Genomic DNA, 26,797 nt, shown 5'->3' with positions numbered 1-26,797 from the left:
AGAGCAATCTTTGTAACCAACTTGACTTCAGGCAAAATAGCCAAATTGCTGCCTTTTGACAGTGTGTGATATATCAGCCAGTGATATAAAATATCTTAGGCCCTGGGAAATGTCTGTATGGGATAGGTGCAAATGCAATCTTGAACTTAAGGACACAGAAATAGTTGAGGGCCACTGAGTGTTGTGCAGGTCGTGTGCCTGGTCCAAACTTAGTGTTTCCAAGTCAACACACAGCATATTTCTGCCCCATCATTTACACTGTGGAGCTGAAATGAGAAATCCTGATTGTACCTGCCCACAGGAGATTGTACCAGCTCACAGGAATGGAGCAGGTAATGGAGGAAAAGCCTGTGCGTAATTTTGTTGAAAGTTCTCCTCATAGCCAGCTTTTAAATCTTTCCTGACCACCTCCAGGGAGGAACATATGTTTCTATTTCTGATAATAGCCATAGTCCATAATAGCCCCTTTTATGAAGGTCTAGGCAGAATTATTAAAGGAAAAGGGGTCTCAAAAATTCACTTTATGTGGCTACCTAAAAGAAAAAAAAAATTATTCAATCAGTCTTCAAGCATTCACATAAAGCAGTGACACTGATAGTGACACTTCAGCTGATTAGAGATTGAGTTTTAATGGTTAGAATACAAGCCTTTTTTTACCCCTCCCCTTTCTAAATTAGTCAGGGGGTTACACTCATGGAGGGTGGAGCTGGTTGCCATGACTGAGGTTATCAACAGCTCTGGATGGGGGGATTATTTTCCAGGCAGGAGACAGACATAGCTACAACATCACTCAGGGCATACCTGGCTGCTGTGTTTGAGCCTGAATGGAGCCCTGGGTAGTGGGCAGGGCGTGTGCAGGTGGTGGCCTCAGCTGAGGCCTCTCAGAGCAATCATAGCCTACAGACATCCTCAGGTGCTCAAATTTAAATTGTATTTAGTGGCAGGGAGGTTTGTGTTGTGGAAATATTCTGGTTGGATTGTTCTTTATTCCTGTGAATGCTGCAGACATGGGGAAATGCAGGGTGCAGTTCCCTGTGGATTTGTTCCAGTTCTCTTCAAAGGCAGAATGTGGTGGAGCCAGCCACTTGAGTTCCTCAGGTAACAATAAAAATTTTGTTTGTATTTTAAGTGTAGCACTGCCTGGCAAAATCCTGGCCCTCTATGTGTCCTTGGGGACAGTGGGGAGTCAAGCTGGGGAGCGACCTTGTGAAACAGCTTTGCTCTGATAATTCCTTACTTGGCATGGAAAAGCAGCTGGAATACACATGAGGGAAGTTGTGCTTGATTGTACAAGTAGGTGCTTTCAAAACTCATCCAGAACTTTCACCTTGCTGAGTAGCTCCAATAAGGACACTGAAGCAGAGCACATAAATTTCAGTGAACGTGATGTAGTCAAGCTGAAAAAGTAATTTTTCTTTAAGTCAATAGTGTAATATCCAGGATTTAGCACGTGCAGATGCAGTATTAAAGTTCAGCAAAAGTAGTTTCAGTGACCTTGAAAATGGGCCTTTCTATAGTAAAGATATAAGCAGCGCTGTCTGAAATGACCTGCAGAGTCAGCAAATGTGTGGAAGCTTTTGGATACAGCTTTTAGCTCTATAATGTACTTAGAAGTCTAATCAATAAGCCTGACTTTGGGAAATACAATCTTTTTCTCCTCCCTTTGCAACAATTATGATTTATATTCCCTTTCAAATCAGCTGAAAAATACCTTTCTTATTTCCTAAAACTTTGAACTGGTAGGTACAAGGCAACTAGTTTCTTGTTATTCCACTATTGAAGACTTTCAGATAAATATTTTCAGTATAGGTACATCTGTGCTAAACCCCCCTCCCGCTGCCCCCACTTCCAAGTATTTCCTCAGGGCTTGATTTAAGAAGGTTCTAAGGAAAAAAGAAAAATAAATCCCAACACATGATGAGGTCTTGCTCAAAATCTGATGTTTGCAAACAAAGACTGAGGATAAAATACATGTCAGAGGCTAACTTTAGTGCTGATATAGATGAAAACAGACACGGGGAAACCTGGGTTTGCATGAGGTCTCTTAAAGGCAGTGAGAGCCTCTTGGCAATTGTTTGCAGCTAGTGCATTGGAGGTTAATGTGTTTCATGTTTGCTCCTCACGATGCTTTAACAGGCCAGCTCAGGTGCTATGCAGCTTTGTAGGGATTCCTAGCCAGGAGCTGCACACAATCACAGCATTATGAGTGACTTGGAAAGCTTTCAAGCTTTTCCAAAGCTTTCTACTAATGATTGCAATTGCATTGTGCTCCTGTGGGCAAATAGGCTGTTGCAGGACCCCATTGCAGGCTGATTACTACCATTCCCACTGTGTTAATTGCTGAAAAGCCTCCTGAGGTTTTAATGGGAATCCTTGCAGAGTAAAGTGCTAGCTAGGTGAAGAACGGAGGCAGCCCTCCGGTAAGATCCATCATTTTCAGGCACAGGATAGAGAAATGTAGGGATAACTCGTGTTCTCCTCATTTTGCAAAAGGTTGACTCACGAGAGGAGGAAGAGGAGAAACAACTCACACATGGCTTGGGGATTTGGCAGACCCTGCAAAATCCCCAGGGGTGCTGCTGCAGTTGTTCATGCAGTTATCATATGTCTGGCCCTATGTCAGTGAGTGTCAATTATTAATATTTTATCTCAAGAAAGTTTCTGATTAGGACAATGTAATTTCCTTTGTTTTGAGATTACTCAGGCATTTTAACCTTAAAAAAAGAAGGCAACAAACAGATCTACTGGGGAGAAAATCTTCAATGTGTGAAGATGAAATTTTATGTGGGAAATCTTAACACCAGTCTCAGCTTTTTATAGGTCTCCCTTTTGTTTTTCTTTTAAAGTTCTTCAAAATGCTGAATGTATCTGGTGTCTGTATCTGTCCGTTCTGCTGGGATTTCCCCCCCCCCCCCGAGTTTACTTTTCTGTTGAGCTTTTATTAATATGTAAATTCATGTGCATACAGATCATCAGTGTCTGGCTTCTCAAAGTGATTAAATTGGCCTTTTTTTTGTACCTATTTTAAACTTAGGCAGTTCTTGAATGTTTTTTCCTCTTTCATTTTAAACAAAGGAAATTATTCATATCATATAAGTTTTTTTCCTTAATAGACCATAAGGGATTTTCTGTTTATTAATGCAAACATCTGGAAAACACTTCAGAAGTTCTTTATGTTAATTTCCTTAACAAGGTTCGTATTTTAAGAACAAGTTGTGTATTGTGAAACAATTTCTGAGTGAGTTTGCCCACAGCACTCAGTTTGTTATCTTCTGAGTGCTCATTGCTAGTCTCTTGGTGGTAACTGGAAAACAGTAATCTTGGAAATGTCACAGTCTTGATACAGATTCCTAAACTTTCTGGAACAAATTCTGCACTCTGTTTTAAGTATGTCTGGAGTCATTGGATTTGTGGTGGTGTAGCAACCAGATATGGCTGTCTCTGAGGGCCAGCTGGAACTTGTGTGCAGCCTGATTTATTAGAGGTCACATTAGTAGCAGACTTCATTATGGATCAAACAGTAAGATATTTCTAAACTATTTTGCACATGATTTTGTTAGTGTGCAGCTTGAATTCTCCCAGTGAGTGTGGACCTGAAGATTAAACTACAAGGTTCTAGCGTTATCATTGGAGAGATTTACTTTGGCTCAGCAGCCTTACTTCAGAGCAGTGATACAAAACACTGCATGAGTATGTCTGAAGCTCTGGGCTGGCTGGCTGCAACTTATATAAGTCCTGTTCACAGGCTATTTGAAAACTTTTCAAATTCAAACTTTTTTTGCTTTGATTTTTCTGTGGCTGCTGTCAGCTTGTTTTAAATGGTAATTTTTCTTGGAGAGGAGGACTGTGTTTTTCAAGTCTAGGTCAGGGCTCTGAGAGCAGTGACTCTCAACTGTACCCTACTCTTTCTTCTCAAGATTGATGCCATTTTAGTGTGTCAGGATAATGGTTGCTTTCCTTCAGGATCTGAGGAGGGTGGAGTGATGCAGCAACCTGTGGTCCTATTTGTCTTTTAGATTTATTTCTGCATAAATAAAAGGGTTTCTATTAAGTTCTATGGCATTTATTAAATGGTCATTTTTGCATGTGGATGTGTGGGTGTCTGGAAAGACTTGCTGCTGTGTTGCTACTTGGATACTGAAGACAGGATCTTGTGAGAGCCTGCCAGATGTGCTGCTGGAGTCTGCAGGTGTTTCATGCCATGGATAGGACAAACATAATCCACAACTCTGTGTAAATGCTGTTAGTATTGTCAGAAAAACCTAGCACCTATAGTAGCCTTTAAAAAGCCTTATTTCTTCAGGATTCTTTCTCTTTTTTTTTTTTTTTTTTTTTTTTTTTTTTTTCTGGATACGATTCATGAATATGAATGGATGAACTCCAGACCTAGTAATGAGATGCAGAGCCTTTCAGTATGAGAACATTGCTTTAGATATTTGGTTATGAAGCTAGTTATTACCTAGTGTAAGCTTTGCTGCTGTGAAGGGACCTTCCTCAACACAGGTTTTATAATAAGCTCCTTCTTTGGTCCTATATGGCTTTGTGTTCAAGCTACAGTTATTCATGTTTGGAAATGATGATGTGTTCAGTAGGAAATAAATCTGTCTCTGGAGATAGCCATCCTCGTCATCTAATATTGGAGGGATCATAACTACTGGGGTCTTGAAGGCAAAAGAGGAAATGAACTTTTAATGTAAGTGGTGTTAAATTTTACAGGGGAATTTTGGCAACTTATTTTTGAAAAGAAAGCCAAATCTCCATTTGGGTTTTGTTTCTTGGATATTCTGGAATATCACTGCTGAGTGGTGACCAAGTTTCATTTTAATGTGGTTTGACAAGATTGAAATCCAAGAAAGGAAGAGTAGTTATTTTAAAATCAGCATTTAAAACAAATCTGATGCATATAGCTTGCACTTTAAAAAGCACCTGCTTAAATTTCTTCCTTAAAATGTTAGTGTATTCTTACATAGTACTTTTCTGTCAACAGGTCTCAGTAATTAATAATGGAGGCAAATGTAATCATTCTGTTTTACAAATGGGGATCCTAAGGTGTGGGGAAGAAAAAGTGTTTTCCTTGATGTCAATAAGGAGAGCAGTATCTAGTGTGATTGCAGGCTTTAAATCTGTCACATCCATGTGAAATGCTCTGCTAGGATTTTGTGCCGTAAGCGTAAAAATGGGATCTTAAAATTGAGTGTGTTCCATCTATTGTGAGGAAAAAATAAAAGTAATTCTCTTAGAAGTAAAGTGTGCCTCTTACCTTCCCCTGAAACCTGTATTTATTTTTAGCAGACATTTTCTCAACTGGTATTTAACAGTATAAAGTGCTGTAGCTGTGATTGTTGGCCTGACAGAACATAAGCATTTGCTGAGTTTGTTTAGCATCAAATATCTTGATTTGTGCAAAACAGGTTTATCATGAGGTTTGGACTAAAAGTCTGCAGGTGAACTCCTTTTGCTTGAAAGTGCTTGAGGAAGGCATTGCATAAAAGGTAGACAAATATTACTCTTTTTTTTTAATGGCTGTAGAAGGTGTCCTATCTCATCAGATCAACAGGATCATTTCAAGAAATCTAGCTCAAGCTTTTTAACTCTGAAGAATCTTTACTGACGTAATGGTAGTAGACAATGTTTTCCTGACCCTTGTGAATTCTAGGGTCTTACATTTTTAATGGATTCCTGAAGGTTACAGGACTGTATATTTCAAGCAGGCAATTTCGCAGCTAAATTTTTTCTGAGTTCTCTGCACAGCAATCTTAGTGAAGATGCAAGCTAAGATAAATTAACTTTGTCAATAAAAATATGCTTTGGACCTATAAATACTTACTGGTAGATATGCTTTTTATAGGTAAATAATATTGATGATTCCTTCAGGGATCCTTGCAAGCTTATGGAGTACTTTTACAGAATTAAATTTAAAATGGCCATGGAGGAATCTATGAGTTGGTCCAGTTTTAGACCTGAAACTTATTTCTGTGAATTCCCTAACCTAGAAATTCAAGCGTGTTGTTTTCAACTGAGCCAGGAAAACACCTTTGTTCCAAAGCTAGAACGAGCATGACAGCCTGAGCTTTACCCAAGATCCAGGTATTGCTCTTGTGTTACTCCCATTGTATCTGGTAGGCCAGTATGAAAGGCTGATGTGAGGGCTGGTGTAGATCAGAAGGAATGGGAATTGTTTGGATCATGCTAGCAGTTTTATAAGGAGAGGAAATTTTAAAGGCTGGTCAGGTTTGATGTTTGACTACTGAGTCAGCTTTAGGAGTCAAACCAGTGCTGTCTCTGTTTGGTGTTGGGCAGATTCTTTAACAAGCAACCCCTGTGCAGGGTGTGAGAGCCAGATGTGAAAGGCTGGAGGTCTGCTCTTAAAGAGATCTGCTTGCTTTTGGAACAGCAGAATGGGAAACATTGACAGAAAGAGACTGCATAACTAACGATTTATTTCCTTGACCATGTGGGTTGTAATATATCTCTTTTTGGCCCACCTTTGAGACACTGAGGCACTCAGGAGTCCTCCTTTGCACGACTATTCATTTGCAGTAAATAAGTGCTTAAGTCCTTTGTGCTTTATTGCAAATATGGATATTAGGTCATGAAAAATAGTGGCCTGCTTATAATTAATTTACTTCCATTCATCAGAGACTTGAAACTTTTATGGCACAGAGCAGTAGTTGGCCACAACACTGCTGAAACTTATGTGAACAGAGGATCTGGCTCAGTGCCCCCAGCTGCCTGTGAATAAAAAATGAAATTAATATTGTCCAACCCTTTCCTTCTGCACACTATCCAAAAGAAATATTTTGGCCCCTATTATCACTTAGCCAATTTGCCAAATGCTTGATTTTTAGCATAGGGTAATTGGAATATATATGAGATTTTTGTTATCTTAATTCTTCCAAATTAGTCCGTGTTATTCCACTCAGTAAAAGACAGTTCAGTTTTCAGTACTCTAGTGTTCTGTCAGTGAAAGGCCAGAAACTCTTGATTTTAACAAAAAAGATCTTAAAGAGAAGTGAAAGTAATCTCTGTTTTGTTGAGGGTGTTTTGTTCTAGCTGGCCGTGTCAAACTTTTTCATTTTAATGCATTGCTTTTTGTCTAATGGTTTGATTTCAGTAACTGAAAGATGCTCAAAAATCTTATTTGCAAACCTTTGACTTTGCTGCTTTTGAGATCATTCTCTCTGAGTTGCTTTTGCTTCGTGGTGGCGAGTACCCTTTAGCTGAAATCCACTGGATGTTCTCTGCATCAAGCCACCACCACTGCTGAGCGTCCTACCTGTTGATCTTGTGCCACTACCAGGCAGCAGAGCACCCTCTCCCACTGAGAGCTACTCAGCAGCTTCTCTCTGCCACTTCAATTACTCTGGTGAAGCCTTCAGGTGCTTCTGTTGTGGCTCTGCAGTAGCTGGGAAAGAGCAAGGAACAGTTTGCTTTTGCCTCTGTCACCACTGACTACAGCACTGGTCCCTCAGACTTTCTTGGCTGCTGATTTGCTGTCAGATTTTATTGCTTAGCATGATTTTTTAAAAAGACACTTAAATAGCAAAAATCAGAGTAGCAAGGCGGCAAGAAAAACGGGTAAATGTGTGTGGGGGTCAAAGCATGCTGGAAAAATAGGAAAAAATGATTAGATGAGTTCGAAAAAGAGAGGTGTTGTGAATGACTAACATTTCACTGTGCTTCATGATCTCCTTTCTCATCCTGAATATGTCAAAGGGCTGACTATAATTAGGTACAGTCTCTTCCTGAGTAGGTGAGTGAGCCTTGTAAATATGAGGATCTCTCCTTTGGTTACATGTTCCTTTCTGAAACACTAATTAGACAGAAGGATTTAATCCTGAATGAGGAAGATGTCATAGCTTTAAAAAAAATGCTTCACCTTACTTCCTCCATTCTGCAATAGGCCCATGATCCCTTTCATCTTACACAGTATGTGTTCATGCAAATTAATAATGTTATATAATGAACAGACCCAGGGGTCAAAGTTAGGTCTGCATGGGAAAAACTTGGGTGTTTTCTTGTGTCTAAGTCAGTGGCTGGTGTTTTTAAAAATTATTAAATGACATTTTAATTGATCTAATACAGTAGATCCAGTTGGACAAGACCTACAGTGGTCACCTAGTCAAACTGCCTGACCATTTCAGGGCTGACTAGAAGCTAAAGCAGTTATTATTTATAATAATAGTTAATAATTATATTTATAATAGTTAATATTACAGTAATTTTCCCAATGCCTCTTAAACACTGATGTGCGGCATGGGGCATCAACCACTTCTCTAGAAAACCTGTTCCAGGGTTTGACCACCCTCTCAGTAAATGACTGCTTCCTCATGTTAGTCTGAACTTCTCCTCTTGCAGATTTGAGCCGTTCCCATGTGTCCTATCAGCTGCTCTCTCCCCTTCCCCTCCTCAGGAAGCTGCAGAGAGCAATGAGGTTGCCCCTTGGCCTCCAACTCTCCAAACCAGACAATCCTAAAGTCCTCAGCTGCTCCTCCCAGGACATCCCTTCCAGCCCTGCCAACAGCTTTATTGCCTCTTCTGGATGCATCCTAGGACCTTTACATCCTTCTTTAGTTGTGGGTCCCAGGGCTGCACTCAGTGTCCATGGTGAGGCCACACCAACGCTGAATGCAGGGCATGGTCACCTCAGACTGGCTGCTGGTGCTGTGTCTGAGGCACCCCAGGATGGGATTTGCCTGCCAGCATTCCCAGACCCTTTCCTGCAGGGCTGCTCTCCACCACTCATCTCCCAAGTTAAACTTGTGCCCTGTGCTGCTGTCCCACGTGCAGAATCCAGGATTTGCACTTGTTTAATTTCCTGCTGTTAATGATTGTCCAAATCTCTCTGTATCCCTCTGCAAGGCATGTTGTTCCTCCAGGGACTCAACAGCCCTTCCCAGTTTAGCATCACCAGGAGTCTCACCAAGTGTGCACTGTGTCATTAGTCATACTTTGGAATGCATACAGCTGAGGAAGGGAAGTGCACTTGTGAAATGTAACTATAAATGTAATACTTGCATTTTTTTAATTGTTTCTTTTTCATGTCCTAAATGCTGATGCAAGACTTTGAGCTTAGTTTGCCACGTTTTGAGGTTTCTTTTTCAGTAATTTTCCAATGATCTAGATTTAAGATTATCTACTTGAAACTGGAAATACTTAAACTTTGTAAGGAATCATGTTACCCAGAGATTGGCATCCTTACTGTTTGCTGAAACTGGCAAAACATGAAATTTACAGTCTGGTGCACAATTGATAATTAATTTATTTTGAAACCTATAGGTAAATGTGCAGTATGATATTTCTACCTGTTTGAATTCTAAAGAGGTGTCAAATGTGACTGGAATAAATCTGATGCAAAGGTTTGTTTCCATGGGTGCTTCACTAGACCTTGCTGGGGGGTGGGGAGGAATAAAGTTGATATCATTGAGTCCTTGCTGGAAAAATATAATTTTCTTTTTCTATCATGAGAAACAGTGCATTCTTGAAAAATGTTCAGGAGAAAATCCAGTAACATTTGCATTCCTTGTTTTATTTGGAGAGCACTGGAAGCTTTTCCTTTTAAATTGTCTTTTCATAGTTTTTTATGCAAAATATTTTGTTTTGTATTATGTAATAATCTTCAATTGAAGTAACTATGGGAATTTGCATGCTTTCTTGACTAAAATAAAAAAAAATATTTTGGTAATTGCTCTGATTTAAAAAAAGTATATTTTAATTGTTTCTTCCCTGAAGAGGGATAAGTGGATTAATTGTGAGTTTTGTACCTGCTATACTCAGTTTAAAACAAAGACTTCAATTAAATTTGTGGTGATTTACTGGCAGTGAGAGTGGCAAAGAGGTGTGGCACGCTCAGTTTGATGTTATTGGTTTGTATAATGAATAAAAGATAATTGAAAAGCTGAACTTTTTTTCAGCAGCTGCATCAAAATTATCTACAAGCTTGCTGCTTTGCTTTGGATGAGCTTAACAATTCCTTTTCTTACTTTTATTAATTTGCTAATGAACAAAATTAATGGATATAGCCAAGCTCATAGCATGTACTAAAAAAAGATTTTTAGTTGACTTTGAGTTTTTTTATTTTTATTGTATAACTTCTAATATTTGAGGTCATGAGGAGTTTCAGATTATCTAATATTTGAGGTCATGAGGGGTTTCACTGACACCGACTTACTTGCTGATTAAAGAAAGACAGCAAAGCTGTCTGTAATGTAATTTGTAGCTTGCTGTTCAGGAAGATGCTCTTCTGAAGACCTTGTATCTTGAGTTCAGCTGTAGCCCTGTTCTGCTCCCTGAAGGAGGAGAGAGTCATTGTCCCTCCTAGACTGCCAGTGAGCTTTCTGAGACCATCTGTCAAATATTTTCATCTTTTAATATCCTGAACTCTTGCAGGTTTGTGTCATAAACTGAAGGGATTGGCAAGCGTGTTGGAAGGCGTGAGATGTTAAAGGATAACAGATCTTTTCCTTATATCTACTTTGTAGATTTGGGAAAAATGGATTTTGTAGCACAAAGTCGCCCAAGTCTAATTGTCCTTCAACAAGGTTGCATGCTCTGCTCCTTCTAGACTGATGGCAGCTGCTTCTCCTCTCTTGGAGAAGGGATTCAGCTGAAACTCAGAGATGCAAGGTGCCTCTTAAGCTGTTCCTCCTCTTGATACAGGTTCATGAGAAGGAGTCTGGCTTGGACTCGACTCACCTGGAAAGGTGCCCCAAACCAACCCATAACAGCCAATGTTCTCTGAGCCAGGGCAGAAGTGTTGCAGCTCAAGCCTGCTGAATGGACTCCCTTGAAACAAGGGCTCCTTCTTTTCACTGCCTCCAATTCACTGTTGAGTTCCCTTCCCAATGGGATATAATTTCTTCTGTGTAACTCTTACCATGAGCCAGTTTTCTTTTGAAAATGTGTAACTCTCAAACCTGCAAAGGTTCTGGCAAGAGATGGATTTTTGTTGCTTGCCCCAGATAATCTGAGCTTCATAATTTAGCTAATATTGCTTCTTATTGGTTTTATTTTGGATTTCTTGTAAAAGCCAAAAAGTAGAAGTAGAAAAATGCAGCCAGTTTTAGTCCTGTCTATGCATTGTTAAACATCTTATTCCAGGAAGAATGCACACATGCTCTTTATAGATATGTATTTGCTCTAGAAGTCTTTATCTATTTCAGGTGTTAGAGGGTATAGAAACATATAAAGGTAGTTTTCCTTGAGAGTGACTGCAGTTAAACTGAAGAACAGACTCAGTTTCTTTTAGTCTGGAAATCTGGATTTGATTCTTTTTGTGCTCAAGACATGTAGCTAATTTTATGTCTTACAAGCCACTGAACATTCTAATACAGATGGAACTACAAAGAACTATTTCTAACCTGCATGCTGACAAATATTTGCTTAATTCCTTGAGTGGTAAGTTTTTTCCCCAAGTTTGTCTTCTAGAGTAAGCAAAAATCCTTTCTGCAGTTGCTCTTCAGACAGAGTCTGTGCCTTACATAAAGCCATTACGTAAAGCTTATTAATAGAGTAAAATATCTCAGATATTCCCATGGCTACAATTGGGATTACCCCTGCTGGAAGTCCTATGCTTCTGCTAGGAATATATGACTAACAGTTGAAACATGCAGGAACAAGGGAAATCTTCAACATTTTCAAGATATACAAATATACTTTTTGCACAAAAAAAACCCAAAGAAAAAACCCAACCCATCTGAAGATGTGTAGTCCAAAGGTAGCCATATATTTAGGGAGGGGAAGGGAGGATTTTGTTTTTAAAAGTAATGGGTTCTTTGAAGACTCTTTAATTTTCTTGTTTCTTTGGTAATGCATCTCTGAAATAGTGCTTTTCTAAAGTGACTTGCCTGTCTTACCTGAGGGTGTGGACTCGTTTTATGTAAATGATCATCAGTGCTCTCAAGGACAATAAATACTCTCTAGTGATGAACCCTAGAGAAAAGTATAAAGTTAATGTTTTGGTTTTTTTTTTTTAATTTTCTTTTTGGGAGGGGTTTAACTCCTAAAAAAAAGCTATTGTGACAGCAAATTTCCACATATGTATTTTTTCCCAGCTGAGCAACCTATATACAATGAAGGAAACCCTTTGCTGTGTTCAGGGAAAAAGGTATTAAGTTTCTGGCTGATAAAATACAAGAAACTGAGATTTAAAAGGTTTTACTTTGAAAATATGGTGCAGAAATGGTTCATTAGTGTAGAGCTTTACCACTAACTTTCCTTATATGTTACCTTGAAAAATCATGCTTTTATTACATTGCCATGATTGATAGCATAAAATACTTGAATTAAGAAATATGAGAGTGGATGAAGACATCAAAGGTGTATATATCTCACTTTAGCAGGCCAAACTTCTTGTGGATTGGAGGGTTTCCGATTCTTGAGGGTTAGGGAAAGAATATGAGAGTAGGCAGGCGTAAAGTGAAGCTTTTCCCACTCCATCAATTGCTTTCAGCAATCTGTGGCTTAGGGACTCATCAAGTCAAAGGTTGTATCCATTTCCCCACATTTAATAGCTGTTGTAGGACTTTGTAACCTGAAGGTATCTAAAAGGAAAGCTGCCCTAAAACTAACTCAAAGGCAAACAGCAGATAGCAACAGGCTTAACTCTGCTTTTGTTGTATTTTTTTAAAAGCATGATATTCTGTTTTGTTACTGAATGATTTTTGCAGCAAAAGCAGGATTGACATTTCCTTCAAAGAGGAGTTGCAAAACTGCATCATCCAGACCATGAAAAATGGCCAGTCTGAGATTGAGGGATGAGATGCTTTTGCTCAGACAGGCTACTATTATTTGCAGACTAGTTCTTGCTGCAAGGAAATGGGTGCTCTCAGATGAGAGAATTGGTGTGAAAGTGTTGCTTATTGCCTTTCTAAGAAACTTATAATCTCTGCCTCTCGAACTCAAATTCATGGCAAGCTCTACTTAATCCTGTTTATAATTTTGTCCCCCTAGATTTCTGATTATGTACATTTTATTGAATTAGTCCTTCTTGAGGGAAATACTGTCTGTTGAATAGGCTTAATCAATTTTCTTGGCAAAAATAGCACTCAATCAATCTTATAAACATGTGCATAGTTGCACACTTATCCTCTAATGCTGGATGATGACCCTGTAAAAGGTTTTTCTGGGAAGCATATTCAAATTCCCACTGTTTAATTCAAAGTGTCTTTTACTAATAGCTGCTAACTTAAAATGCACTAAAAATATTAAATTTCAAAAAGAAAATGAAGTCCATGTATTTAGACCCACTACAACTTAATAGGATTTAATTTGTTGAGAATTCTTAGCCCTGTTTCTTAAGATCAAACTTTTATCCAAGAATGGGCAAAATTTCCCAGAAGTAGTCCTTCTAGATGGAATTTCTCTTGATAACTTACAAGCTAGAGAGAGAAAATCTAGTTTGTGAAATCTGAAACTGCATTTCTGTCTCTTTTATGAAAACAAACCATTGGTTAAAAAAAAAAAGCCAGATGATAGAAGTTTGTGTAGCTATCCTAGTTTATAACCAGGGGATGATTAATTGGGTAGAAAAATCAGGAAGTCAACCCTCTGGGAAAGCAACATTGATTGTGGGCACCATGCTGCAGAGTTTGTGTGAAGTGCTTAGACTAAGTGGGATCTCAGGTTCTGGTTTCTTTCCTTCAAGGGTGCCCTGGCCATTATGTCCCTGCCAATTGCCATTTCTCCATTTACTTGATTTCCAGTCTGTGAAGTCTTTAAGAGCAGATGCTCCAGGTGATGAATTTGGAGCAAAAATCCCTCTTGGTAGCTGTTCAGCAACTTCATCCAAATCACCTCAGAGACACAACTCCATATTACCTTCTGCTTTTCCACTCTCTTCCATCCCTGCCCAGTGCAAGTGCCTGAGTGCTGCTGAGGTTCAGCACTTTTGGTCATGGCTGCTGTAGTGTGGCAGCTGGTGATGGGCACTGCTCTTCCCCTGCCCTCCTGCAGTCAAGGACCGTGTCTCATAAGCTGGATATAGGAAAATTTTGTCACAGTTTTGAAAGGACCACTGGCTTGAACAAGGAGGATTTTATGCTCATTTCAAAAAGTAACTATAAGCAAGGAGCACAGACCTGGTGCTGCTTAATGTGCTATGGGTAACACTAATTTCTTCTCCTTCTAAGGAAAATTTTTTTTTATTGATTTTTGTTTTCTCAGAATAATTTCATACCATTGTCCTATTCTGTAAATGCTTCTGTGAAGTGTTTCAGTGGACTCAAAGCTTTTGTAAATTTATAATGTTTTCTCTAAGTTTATATTATCAGATTAATAAGTGGGTCACATAATGTTATTACTAGCAGGATAAGGCAAACAAATTTAGACATCAAAGGCCAGCTTTCCCTTTCTTTTACTGTGAATATTTCCACTACCCTCATATGTGTTTGAGTAATACCAAAAGAGGAAATTTAACTTGATTGAGGTTTACTCTCTTCAGTCCATCCAGTAGCACTCTTTATGAAGGGTCTCCTCTGAGTTTCTACTAAACTATCAACAGTTTAGTCATGAACAATTTTCTTTCTGCACTGGAGATAGTGTCCAGGGCAGTATTTCAGGTCAAGTGATTTATCTGATCTATTCCACCAGCAACCTTATCAGGTAGAGTTTTATCTTCTTTAAGCGTTGCCTTCAGAGTCAGATACTCAATACAGACAATGAATAGGAATTCTCAGGTTCTTATATAGAAAGTCTCACTTTTCCCCACTACCAAAGTAAAAACCTGCTTCTGAGAGTTTGAATCTTAAATATGAGGCACAGGTGAAAAGAATGACAATAGATTTAGGAAAAAAATCTAGTGATAAGTCTTATAGATAATTAAACTTGGAGTACAATTAAGTGCTTTGGCCTAAAATATTAAGATCTTATTCTATGAGAGTTAGGATTTTTTAAATCTCAAAAAAGCTCTCAATTTTGACCCAGATATATGGGCTGACCTGACTTAAGAAGGAAGTTTTAAAGGAAATATATTGCTTTAAAAAACTTAATAGGTAGGGAAATTAGGTTTGATAGTTTACTGATATAGTATTTTTAATTAAAGACAAAATATGCAAAGGACAGAATTTTTGGTGAACTTAATGGCAGAATGAGAATCTAACAGAGAAGATAAAATTTTTCTTTTATGAAAAGTGCTCTTCTGAAGGAATGGTTACACACACCTACTAAAATTCAGCAGTTGTATGTCAGTCTTGTGACCATATAGCTAATGGAAGTGTATGGACAAACCAGAGAAATAAAACCCCAAATCAAATTTATTAGCCACTGAAAAGTAATTTCTGCAAATCTGAGAAAAGGCATTTATCTTTGTTTAAATCACTCTAGTCTGCAGCAGGATTTTTTTTGCATCTTACTGTGTTGTCTTAAAACAGTCTCAGGAGGAGAATTTAGCTGCTTCAGTATACATTCCTAAAGAGAAGTAGTTATCCCTTAACATGTTATATTCTTGCATGACACAAAATTTGGTACTTCATTTGTATGGTTGTATGATTTGATCCTTTGAAATACCAGAACATTAATTGTCATATATGCTGTATAGCACTACACTGGTCATTGAAATAGACACCATTAACATTCTTTGTTCTCAGGCTTTTCCTAACTAGTGTAACAGCCCACGGCTTGCTTGTTTCTGTTGGCTTTGATGCTGCTCATGATACCATGGGATTCTTGGAGGCTCTCCTGCTGTCATTAGGTACTGGGGTAGAGCATGCCTGAGGGCATATTCCAAACCTGGATACAGGCCTGGCTATGGAACAAAGATTATCCACATAAAATAACTGCTCTAGTATTTTCTAACCAATTTTAAAGGGCTCTAGCTCTTTAGACGCGCTACAGGACTTTTTTGCCATGAAACTTTTCCAAGCTTTTCAGGGAAATTACAAAATAATTTTTTATTCTTTTGCCTCCAGGCTAAGAGCTTTGCTATCTACAGAATGCCAGGAAAGACTGTTGATTTCATAGTTTCACATCTCAAACATGCACTGAATCTATTTTTGAAACATCTATGCCTCAAATTCTGAATGCTTCTCAATATTACACACGTGCATTAAAGCAAAAAATGTCCTGGCTTCTGGATGTGCTGTGTCCATGGTTTCCACAGTGGTATAGCCCAGTTTCAATTTAATTTTTTATCATTTGAGTCCTGATGGTCCAAACACATGTAACTCTATCACATGTTCTGTGACAAAGTTGTTTCTACTTATGCAGTTACGGGACTTCTGGCCAAAACATGATTTTGGGAAATTTTACTCTGTGGAAATTCCCCAGAGGGATTTCTTGGTTTCTGGGAAAACAAACAATCAAACCTCTTAAAAATGGGATTAGGCAAATTGTTCTACTCTAAGTCTGCTTTGCCTGTGCGGTTGAGCTTACAGATAAAGACAGAAAGGATGAAGTAAGAGCTTGTCATGAGTTGTGTGAGTTTTCTAAAACCAAAAACATTTTAGTATCACTGCGTTGCTTTATTGTCACAAAACTTTGAAGACTGATTTTAAAAATATTTTTGTTTTTCTTAACATGCTTTCAAATAAATCCTCCCATTAGTATTACCTGGGGTTATGTTGTTACAGATGTGTGTGGTTTGGCTTTTTGTGTTGGTGATTTTTGTGCAGAAGAACTAATCATCTGTGTTTTCAGGAATTGGCCTTTATATGGTCAACAGCTTTTGCATGGGTAGAGATAACTGAAGAAGCTGATATCACACACACAAAGTCTTCTTTGTTTGGAAACTTCATGCTAGATTACTTTGGATGCCTCTATTTTGCTTTCTTTTCCCAAACGCATTCTGAATATTTTGGGCGTTGATTTTTAATTAGTGACTGGTCCAAAGACACAATCTCCTCCACAGTAAAAGTGCTCCTTAAGTTTTCCTCTTATTTGTTCTTCTCACTCTGGGTTGGAGGGCTATTACTTCAGAAGATTAATTTGTTTTCCATTAACTCATTTGTTCATCAACCTTTATCTCTAGTATTTTTAGTAATTTAAACTTTCCTTTGTTTCCATTCCAACAAAAGCTTGGGGAAGATTTCTTCTCCCCTTACCCCTTGTTTCCTGTTGAGCATTTGTGTCTGAAATAATAAGGTTTTTCTCTAGACTGAAGTAATTTATTAAGCCTTCTTTATCGACTTCTCTTCAAAATTTTAAAATAAAATGTGTACATCTTAAAATCATTGGTCCAGTAACTGTTTCTGCTTAGTACTAGACATGACAATTGACCTGCCATACCATATGTCCTGCTTAGTCTACACATTGCCTGCTTAGCCTTGTGTCCATGATCAGTAATTCAAGGAACAAAGTGGTAGTGTTGAGCCCAGTGTCTACAGATATCAAGTTTGACCAGTGGACCATGGTTTAGTGCATGTACTTTAGTTTTAGTGTAATAAACAGCAGTTTCCACATGTGAAAATAGCCATTGTTGATAATAGACGTAAAAAAACCCAAAACAGAAGGCAATTTTACATCCTTGCCCCGTCTCCATCCTCCCCTGTAAAGAACAGATATCCTTTGTATTTCTGGAAAATTTGTGACCTTGACTTCTGGGTACAAATGCATGGATAACCTTCTCTGCCCATTAATGGAACATTATGTCTGCTTTGCTGCTCCCATAACAGTGTCACTTTGTATAAACAGTGCATGTGCTGTACACAGTGACTTTTTAAACTTGCCACTTGATGTATGAACTCATGATCAAAATGAAATCTTTATCATACGTACATAGCAATTGTCCCATTTATATAACCTTTGATCATCATTGCATTATCTGAGTGTCACTTCTACCAACTACCTTAGAATAACTTTTTTATCTAGCCTTATAGTTTTTTTTTTTTTTTTTTTTTTTGGTAGGCTTTGGGTTTAATTTATTTGTGGGGCTTTTTGTAGGGATTTGTAGTGCCTCATTTTCTTCTCTTTACTAAAATCCCTGAACTCAGTCTGTCTCTTTTTGTCTTCAGGTTTTCTTAGATTTTTTTAATACACTTTATAATAGTATATTACTGTTTAAAATGTTGAAGAGCAGCCTTTTAAATAAAATATTAAACAACTTATCTCAGCACTTTTTGCTGGATTCCATTAGAACAGCTAAAAGATTGGGAGCTATTTTGTATGTCATTCTCATTATTGTTTTCCACTTACAAATTCTACTTAGTTTGAAATGGAGTGTCCATGTGTTCTGCAGCCCTGACCTTGTAAATGTCACTTTTACTGACATGTGCCCTGTATATCAGAATATGTGCTCTACTGACATTCTGGCCTTTAGGGCTGTGTCTGGATTAATAAACTATGCTCTGTGGACAGAGCTGTCCTGCTGAAAAGGGAGCACAGTTTAACCATGAGGATGCAAGCTGCACTGAGAGACTTCTCCTCAGGTGCAGAGCAGGATCACTAAAACAGGCATAACTTCTGTTTGCTCTCTGAAAGTCAGCGCACAGATCACTCCTTGTGAAACCTTAATTTGGTCGTGGTTATCGTGCCCTATGTGGTGTTTTCTTTTACTACGTAACATACCACTGTACAGACACTGGCTTTGCTACTCTGGTCCTGGAATTTAATGTTCCTTTCTGGACTTCGTCCCTACCGACCTTCCCCATGAGAGAAAGATAGAAAAATATCTCAGAAAACGTTTTGGTTTGGAAAGGAAAAGTAAGGCTTCAAGGAGCCTCACAGAGAATCTGTGGTTTCACCTGTTTAACATGGAAAGCAATTGGAAATTGCTGCATGGCTGTGGGAAGTCTTGAGATAAGACATATGGAAGAAATATATACAACTGTGACTGGTGGGTCAGAAATGCTCCCTTTATTAATTCTGAAGAGAGAAGTAGTCTCTGCAGAGACAGAAACAGGGATAACAGCATAGATTTCAGCTGGTTTCATTTTACAGTTGGTCGGACCATGTGATAAGTACCCATTTCTCTATATGGGTATGGCTTTGAGGGTTTTATGCCAAGACCTTATTTCCATAGCATTGTACCTCCTTGGCTCAGTGGAATCATTGTAGATTAATTTTACATATGAAGAAATGACTAATAATCTAAGAGAGCACTCTCCCTTAAGTAAGGGAGAAAAGCTGCTCCATAATGCAGAAAGATATTATTGCCTTTGCTGTTTTGATACAGCATTAATGTATTGCCTTCTCTACAGTTATTAATGCACTTAAAATAGATTCTATCCTCCTTGACATCTTCTACTCTGAATTTAATAGAGACTTTAATGAAATTTTCATGGTAAAACAACTTGCCAGAAGGTCAAGAAATCCAAAAATAAAACTGGGGATTTAAGTAAATGTCCTTTTCTTTTTCATTTGTGATGATAGCTCTTCAGGCTGGAAAATGAGCTAGAAGCTGATTACCAAAGATGGGGAAGGGAGCATAGGGAGGGTAGGGGTTGAAGATGATGGAACATAGTGTTGAGAAACCAGTCTCTTTTTCTACAGTCTGAGAAGTTTCTGTTCAATAGCTTGACAGTTATAAATGTTGTGCTTCCATAAATGTTTTCAGAATGACTTACATAGAACCTTGTTATTGCTTATTACACAGTCCCTTGAATCTATGTTTTTGGCTGGTGATTTCTTTCTATAATACACTCTTCTTTCTTTAGAAAACAAAATTTTTAAAGGACTGTGTGAAATGAGCAGCACTGAGCTGTAAATGTAGCCACTTGGCTTAGTCACAAATAATTCTGAATGGAAGCACCACAATTTAGTTGGCTAATTGAGAGCTGTGTGGCATTGTTCATTTCTCTGCATTCTCTTGAGTCTTTCCAAAATACCTAGATCTATTAAAGATTTGTTCCTGTGCTCACTGGGAGATGAGGTTGTGCACTGTTCTTAAGCACTGGGACTCTGGTTGCAGAAATACAGTTTGTAAAGCATAAACTACCAAGATAAAGAGAATGTGTTTTGTGTGACACAAAATTAAGAGAAGAACATGTACCTATCACACTAGCCACTAAGAAGGAATAAGTGCCTGTTTTCCTAAGGAATAATGGACTGATTATTAAGGGCAAGATGGTGGTGTAGGCCTTTAGAAGCTGAAAGAAGAAATTATATTCTGCAGTGCAAGTCTCTTGCATTAGCATGAGCATGGCAGGCCCATGTGGAAGATGTGTGCCTCAGGCTGAGATTTGTTCTGCCTTTGTAGACTATCTAGAGAAAATGAAGTGTTGTGATGAGGAAGACTAATCTTCTTCCTTCTGGTAAGTCTTGAGGGGATCAGCTGTGGCGCTGGTGCTTGTGAAGTTTGTCTCAAACTGGAATTCTGAATTGTTTGACAAGTCTGTGTTTTCCTTGGTGTTGGCCACCACTGGGATTCAGCAGCATGAAGGAATACTTTGTCTTCAAAATGAAACTTCACGGGGTAGGAAGGTAAATGGGCATATTCCTTGCTTACACAGACAGATGGCAATCTTGAGGATAGCCTGTGGTAATTTGGGGAGCACTGGCAGAGGTCAGCAGGGAAGGCAAGACAGATGGAGAAGCTGTCAGCTACCAACAAACTTCTGTTTTGGAGCAGTATAGATCTGTAATCAATTCTCTACACTCAAACCTTGCAAAGGAACCTTACACAAACACCTCTATAGTTCTAGGACATCTACAAGTTCAAAAAGCAGAGATGAAATGACATGCCCTGTTCCTGGTCATGGTGCCTGTTCTAAGATTTATGTGTGAAGGTTAAGTGGTAAACAAAGCATGTGTAACTCCTAGACAGTGTCTGCTTTGAGTGTGTGTAAAGAGCTGGAGTCATTAACATAATTTATTAGTTTTCAACATGTTCATTAATAAGGCTTATATACTTTTTATGTGTCGAATCTTAACAGCATTGGATATTTCTTCTGTTGCTAATGCTATCTTATTTGAAAAAACAAACCCAAATCACTTGGACAGATGTCCATACAGTTCAACCTTTTGTAGAGGCTGCTCCTCACCTAAGTATAAGCTTCACTGGCATCTGTGTATAACTGCACACATTTAATAGAGAATTACAGTGCTTGCACAGTAGGGCTATTTAAAAAATATGATTTAAAATGCTGTTTACTGTGTAGTTGAGTTAGTAGGGGTTAAAGTACAGGAGAAATATCTTAGGACCAAGTGATGGGAAGGGACTCCATCTGAACAAATAGTCCAGACTGTATCTTGTCTGCTAAATTGTAGTGGGATCCGCAAGTAGGTCTTCATTTAGATGAACTATGAGATGGAAATCCTAGTAATCTAAAATAGCAACTTTTTTTACAGCAATATACAACATATATTGAGTTTGAGTGCAGACATGATCACACATTATGGGCAGAATTACAGCTGATCCAAAGCACAGAACCACACGTAATTTTAAAAATGGATTTCTGCTTTGGAAGAGGAAAAAGTCACATTTTTATAAAAAATTGGTGCAGCTGTAGACTTGACTAACTTGCTGTAAAATATTCTTTTACTGCCTGGAGGGAAAAATGCAATAAGAATCTTGTTTCCAGAAAAATTCTATTCCTCAGTGTAAGGATCTTTAACTGCAAATGAAGACAGGAAAAGAAGGATGTGTAATATAACCTATCTTTAAAGAAGTAAAACTACAAAGTCAAACAAAAAACTGTAGAAAGGCATGTTGTACCATGAACATTTCAAAGTGAGTTTGACTGGGAAAAGATTATTTAATATTGCATTGGATAGAGAATACCTGTGAGGTCAAACACCCAGCTAAGATTTATCCCTGTGCTGTTAGTTAGCTGGTAAAGCATGTATGCAATAAAAATCCCTGCATACTATCTCTTCCTTGTTTTTGGACTTTTAAGACTGTTCACATGCAAAAGTGATTGGAGAAGGAGGTCCACTTTTTTTTTTTTTTTTTTTTTTTTTTTTTGGCTACAAGGATTAATAATAAGGAATATTTTCAGAATGAAGCATTCTGGTTTGAATTTGTTTGACAATTTTATTTTTGAATGTGCAAAAAAAAGCACTTGGCAGATGTAGGTGAGGGGGATAGAATGTCTCTATTACAAATCTTCTCTATAGTGCCTGAGGAGAGGTCAGTTTTGTGATGCCCTTTGCCAAGATCTGCAGAGGAATGTTCCTGGACTGAGTCTAGGAATTAAGGATTATGGCCACTATGTTTGTTCATGCATGTTCTGCTGTCTGGCAAGAGAGTTATCCACTTTTGTCCTCTTCCCTCCCAGAATTATTTTTTTATTCCTGGCAGCAGTAATCTGTGCTAATGTGACAGAGAAAATTTGAGCTCTGATAGTCAGAATAGTGGGTATGGAGCAGTACAGATCATTAGGACAAGTTCATCATGTATCAGAGTAGTTGTGCTTCTGATATACTTGAAATCCTTGTTATTGATATTTTGCCAATATACTGAAAAAAATTGGTGTAGTCTATAAAATTTGATAAATCATTGATTTCTAGTAGCAGAGTGGACTGGGGTGTGTGATGGTTGTATTATATCTGATGTAATGTGTCTCAAGACATCTGAAATAATAAAAAACACTTAAATATTTTGGTCTCTTGATGGAAGGAGAAACTATTTCATTCTCCCTCACTGAAGTAGGTAAAAGTGCAGACAAATAAAAATTTGATTTTGCTTCCAGAAAATTCATAAAGTTAATTCCTGTTTTGGTTCAAGGTACTATATAAAATAAAAAACCCTTGCCCAAGAAACCCTGAACCAAATGAAGCTATGTTTCATAATCAATAAAACTCAAGGAGAAATAAGGATTTCATGACTGTCATTTAATAAGTGAGCAACATTACAGATCCAGTGATCAGAATCCCTTTCAATAAGTTAAGACATATTCAACATCTCCAGTTCCTGTCACAGAAAGCTTAATGCTGTATTACTCTGTCAAAACCACATTTGCAACTTTTATTTCTGTAGCTGTAAATTATTTTAGCAGCAGTGAACCCAGCAGAAATAGTTTGGTCCAAGAAGTACATGTTGGATTATGCACAATGGCAAATACAGTGAGTACCCTGCATTAATCCAATTGCATGGCACATGAAATATTACCACAGCTTTTTGGTTTTGTTTTAAACTCTCTTAAACAATAGCTGTCCAGTGGAAGCATTTTACTTTTGAATGCTTAAAGGCTGTTCACATGTGATGCAAGTCTCCTGCTGTCAGCTGCGGAGTGATGTCAGTGCTTCAAATGCCCTTCACACAATGCATTGTATGGATGCTGCATTCTGGTCTTATGCTTCTTTGCAGTACATGCAATTGAAAACAGCAAAGCTGACATTTAATAGTCAGTGTTCCATATTTGTTTAGTTTGTGAAAGTTTAAAATAAATGTCTTTGAAATAACTCTTCAGAGGCCATTCAGGATTATTAAGAATAAATCAAACAACATAAGATTAACTGAAGAACTGTGACTTCGGCTCCCAGCAAAGTCAGCCTTTAAAGCTAAATCTGTATTCTGCATCTTTCCATGAGGTGTACAGCTGGGCAGTTCAGAATGTCCAAGAGGGACTGAGGAACAGAGCCTTATCAGAAATCTACTTTCATCTGTTTGGCACTTCCATCTGTGAGACTGTATACACAGAAAAGCAGATTGGTGTTTAAGCTCCCTATGGACCACAAAATATTGCTTTCTGCAATCTTCAAGGACCTCAATAAGGAAAAATTGCCAGTCTTTCTTTAGAATGATTCCTTGGAAAATAGCGTTTGAAAAGTGTAGAAGGATGACATTTTAATTCGAGGGAAACGCTTCACTTCCACTTACCTATCTAATCAGTTGGCTGTGCTGACTTTAGCACTGCAGTGGGTGCCAAGGAGAAGGGAATATTTGGTTTCTCCTTGAAGCCATAATATTTATAGTCTTGCATCTGAGAATTCTTTTTTCTGAAGAAGCACCCCAGCATGAATTATGTGGAAGTTGTGAAGCAGTGTAATTACATGTAGGTTGTGTGCTCATGTGAGGGACGTTCCTAGGGACCCAGAACTGCTGCAGTAATTACAACAGTAATTAAGTTCATTTATAACACACTTTTGGCAATGTTGGTCCAGGCTTTGGGCAACATTGTGGGGGGTATGAAAGGTGTTTTAGAACAACACTGGGTTTGCTTCTTTGCTATGCAAAACATGGGTTGTGTACTTGAGCTTTGAATGTTTTATGAGAAACCAAAAAAAGCATTGGGAGTGCTGGTGGCTAGTCTCATTTAGTAATCTTCCAAAATGCCTAAGGTTTCCAGTTGAAAGTCTGATTTCAGTCCAGTATGATTTTGTTTCCCAAAAATAAGAACAAAGTACTTCTTTTATATTCACTTCTTTATGAGCATGTTGAGATGAATGCATTGCCCAGGTTTATTTTAGCAAGGATGGTATGAGAAGGCATGGTCCTACCTAGCTATCCCGAGGTCCTGGTTGGCCCTCCAGTGGCCACTGCAACTTGCCTTTCTTCCTCTGAAATAAGGAGGAGGCAAGAATTCCTTCTGTGCACAAGCCCAAACTCAAACGCCTGCCTCTCATGTCCAGATTTGATTAATGTAATTCACATGCTGTGCTCTGGACTAAACCTTTTAAATCAGCCTCAAGTTGATGAAAAATTACTTTGATACCTGTGGAGCCTGAGACTTTTCTGGATGCAATTCAAGATGCTGGGTTTTACCTACAGTTCCATAAATGTCCCTGAAGCTTTTTCAGTTAGCAAAAGGATTTGGTTTTTCCTATCCTCAATATGAAGAAGTAGAGGCATGTGAGCTGAATCAAATTTTGCCTAGTGGTGTGAAATGCTGTTAACCCCTTTTTTTTTGTGTGGGTAATTCTTTGTGGGGAACTGGGGGGAAATAGTAGGAAGAAGAGGAATATGATATGCCATTTTGTGATGAATTATTGCTGCTTATTTCCTGGTTTGATGCATTCTCTTAGCTTTTTTAATGTTGTATCTTAAATGTACAGATGTGCTCCAAAGACCAGCAATGGTCTCCACAGCTTCCACTTCTGCTGCAGCTCCTTGCCATGATTTCAAATAAAATGTCATACCTGCAAACTGGCACACTAATGAAGTTACTTTCAATCTTTTTCCATTTCAAATTGAGGTGTCTGAGGAGCTCAGGCAAGTTTAAAATTCTATATAATTTTATATAATTTTATGTGGGATTATAAATTACACCAGACAAACTGTCTCTATGTTCATGTTACAAGTCTAACCTCTCTATGACTTTATAGGATTATGGGTGAGATAGAAAGGAAATCTTTGCAGAAACCACAGCAGTGGTGGAGGATCTAGTTAGTATGTTCAAACTATTTGGGGGATTCTTGTGCCCTAATCAGAGTCTTTCTATGGAAGTCAGTAATTTTACTGCTCTAAATATGTTACCAGCTGCAGGTTAATTACTACATATGAGGATTTGTCTTCTTGGAGCTTTTATTTAGCTGAGCTGTTGTCTTGTGGTGTGTGAGTGGCACTGTTGCTCTACAGGTGGATGGTCCTCTCTCCTCAGGAGCAGTTTGACCAGCAGGCATGTTCCTTGTTTAGTTGCTGATGCTGTCTTTCACATGGAAGAAAATCAGAGTGAATTTAGCAACTCCAGTAAAATACTTTGACAGAAGCTGGTTAGTTAATAACAGAGAGTTGTTGTCTTGAGCATCGTGTGATTGATGAATGGGCTTAGTAGTAATGTATTAGTTGACAGAAACAGACCATCTGCTTTTGTGTATTGTTGAATGATGAGCACAGTGGTATGGAGTGAAGGGAAAGGAGAAAAAAAAACCTGGTGCTCCAACATGTCTTTCTCCCTCATTTTCCCCAAGAAGAAAAATGAAAGAGCAGAATGCATCGAAAAATCCCAGTACAAATATCCAGTAAAATGATCTTAAAATGGCTATATAGACAATATTTGGATTTTCTGGAAATTTTTCAATTTTTTTACTATAAATGTGCAGTGGCCCTACAGAAAGAAATTAACTGTATTTTTGTTGGTGGTGATATTTCTTTCCTATAAGTTTTTCCATGAATGTTGCCTTTATATTTTTCAGCACACTTCTAACATGTGTGCACCCATAGAGTTTGGAGACTCTAGTGGCAATTTATGCCCTGGAACTTAAGGGCACCTTCACCTAAGGTAAGTGCATGCTTTTTTTTGTTGCATGTTTTTCTCTAAGACTGCTGCCAGTCTGAGCAATTCAATCACCAAATTTGACCAAGAACATGTTTGGCTTTTACAGACAGATAGTAGTGCAGACACTTCATCACTCCTGTGTTCAGGTTTACTTATCTTACCAGTATTAAGTGTGTTTAGGAAACTTGTCCAATATTTTCTTGCTGCCTTTGCAGGGTAAGTGACTCTCCAGTCCCTCAGCAGTATGCTCTGAAGGATCCATCATGATTGTGGCAGCTGTGGGTTATGCCTGGTTATACTTGCAGAAAATTATAAAAGGTGAATATAAAGACTATTTCATATAATTTCTCTTGTCCCTCTCTATAAAGCATTCTTCTTATTCAACTGTTTTCAGTATCCCATGGTTTTGTTTGTTTGGTCTTGAGTTTTTTTGATTTGTTCTTAGTCATCAAATGTGAAATTTTCTCTCCAAAAGGATATTGTGAGAAGTGTGACCTTCATCTAAACCTTGCTTGCTGCTGTACATCTTTTAACAGGAGCACCTGCCGTTGCCCTGGCCTTGCAGTGGATGCCAGATAGTTAAAAGGGCTGTAGCCTTTATAACTATGATTTTTGCAGTACTCATCTAATCTGTATTTAACTGGAATTTAATGTGTCCTGCAGGGGTTGACAGTACTTGTCTCATATATTGTCATTAGCTTGGGATAGTAACCTTGAGGGAGGAGACGCTTAATCAGACTTTATTTGCTTCTGACTCCTGCTATGAA

General features: G+C 38.2%; 1 long non-coding RNA gene across 1 annotated transcript; it reads left to right on the top strand.

Moving 5' to 3' along the window:
• Nucleotides 1-981: 981 nt before the first annotated feature.
• On the top strand, nucleotides 982-26,302 carry LOC132085113 (uncharacterized). The gene is made up of 3 exons (XR_009420161.1): nucleotides 982-1,098; nucleotides 25,948-26,033; nucleotides 26,246-26,302. It is a non-coding gene; the product is annotated as an uncharacterized LOC132085113 (long non-coding RNA).
• The last annotated feature ends 495 nt before the right edge of the window (nucleotides 26,303-26,797 follow it).

The sequence above is a fragment of the Ammospiza nelsoni genome, chromosome 1 (genome assembly GCF_027579445.1).
Source record: "Ammospiza nelsoni isolate bAmmNel1 chromosome 1, bAmmNel1.pri, whole genome shotgun sequence".
Taxonomy (NCBI): Eukaryota; Metazoa; Chordata; class Aves; order Passeriformes; family Passerellidae; genus Ammospiza; species Ammospiza nelsoni.
This window is presented reverse-complemented; position numbering and strand designations above follow the sequence as displayed.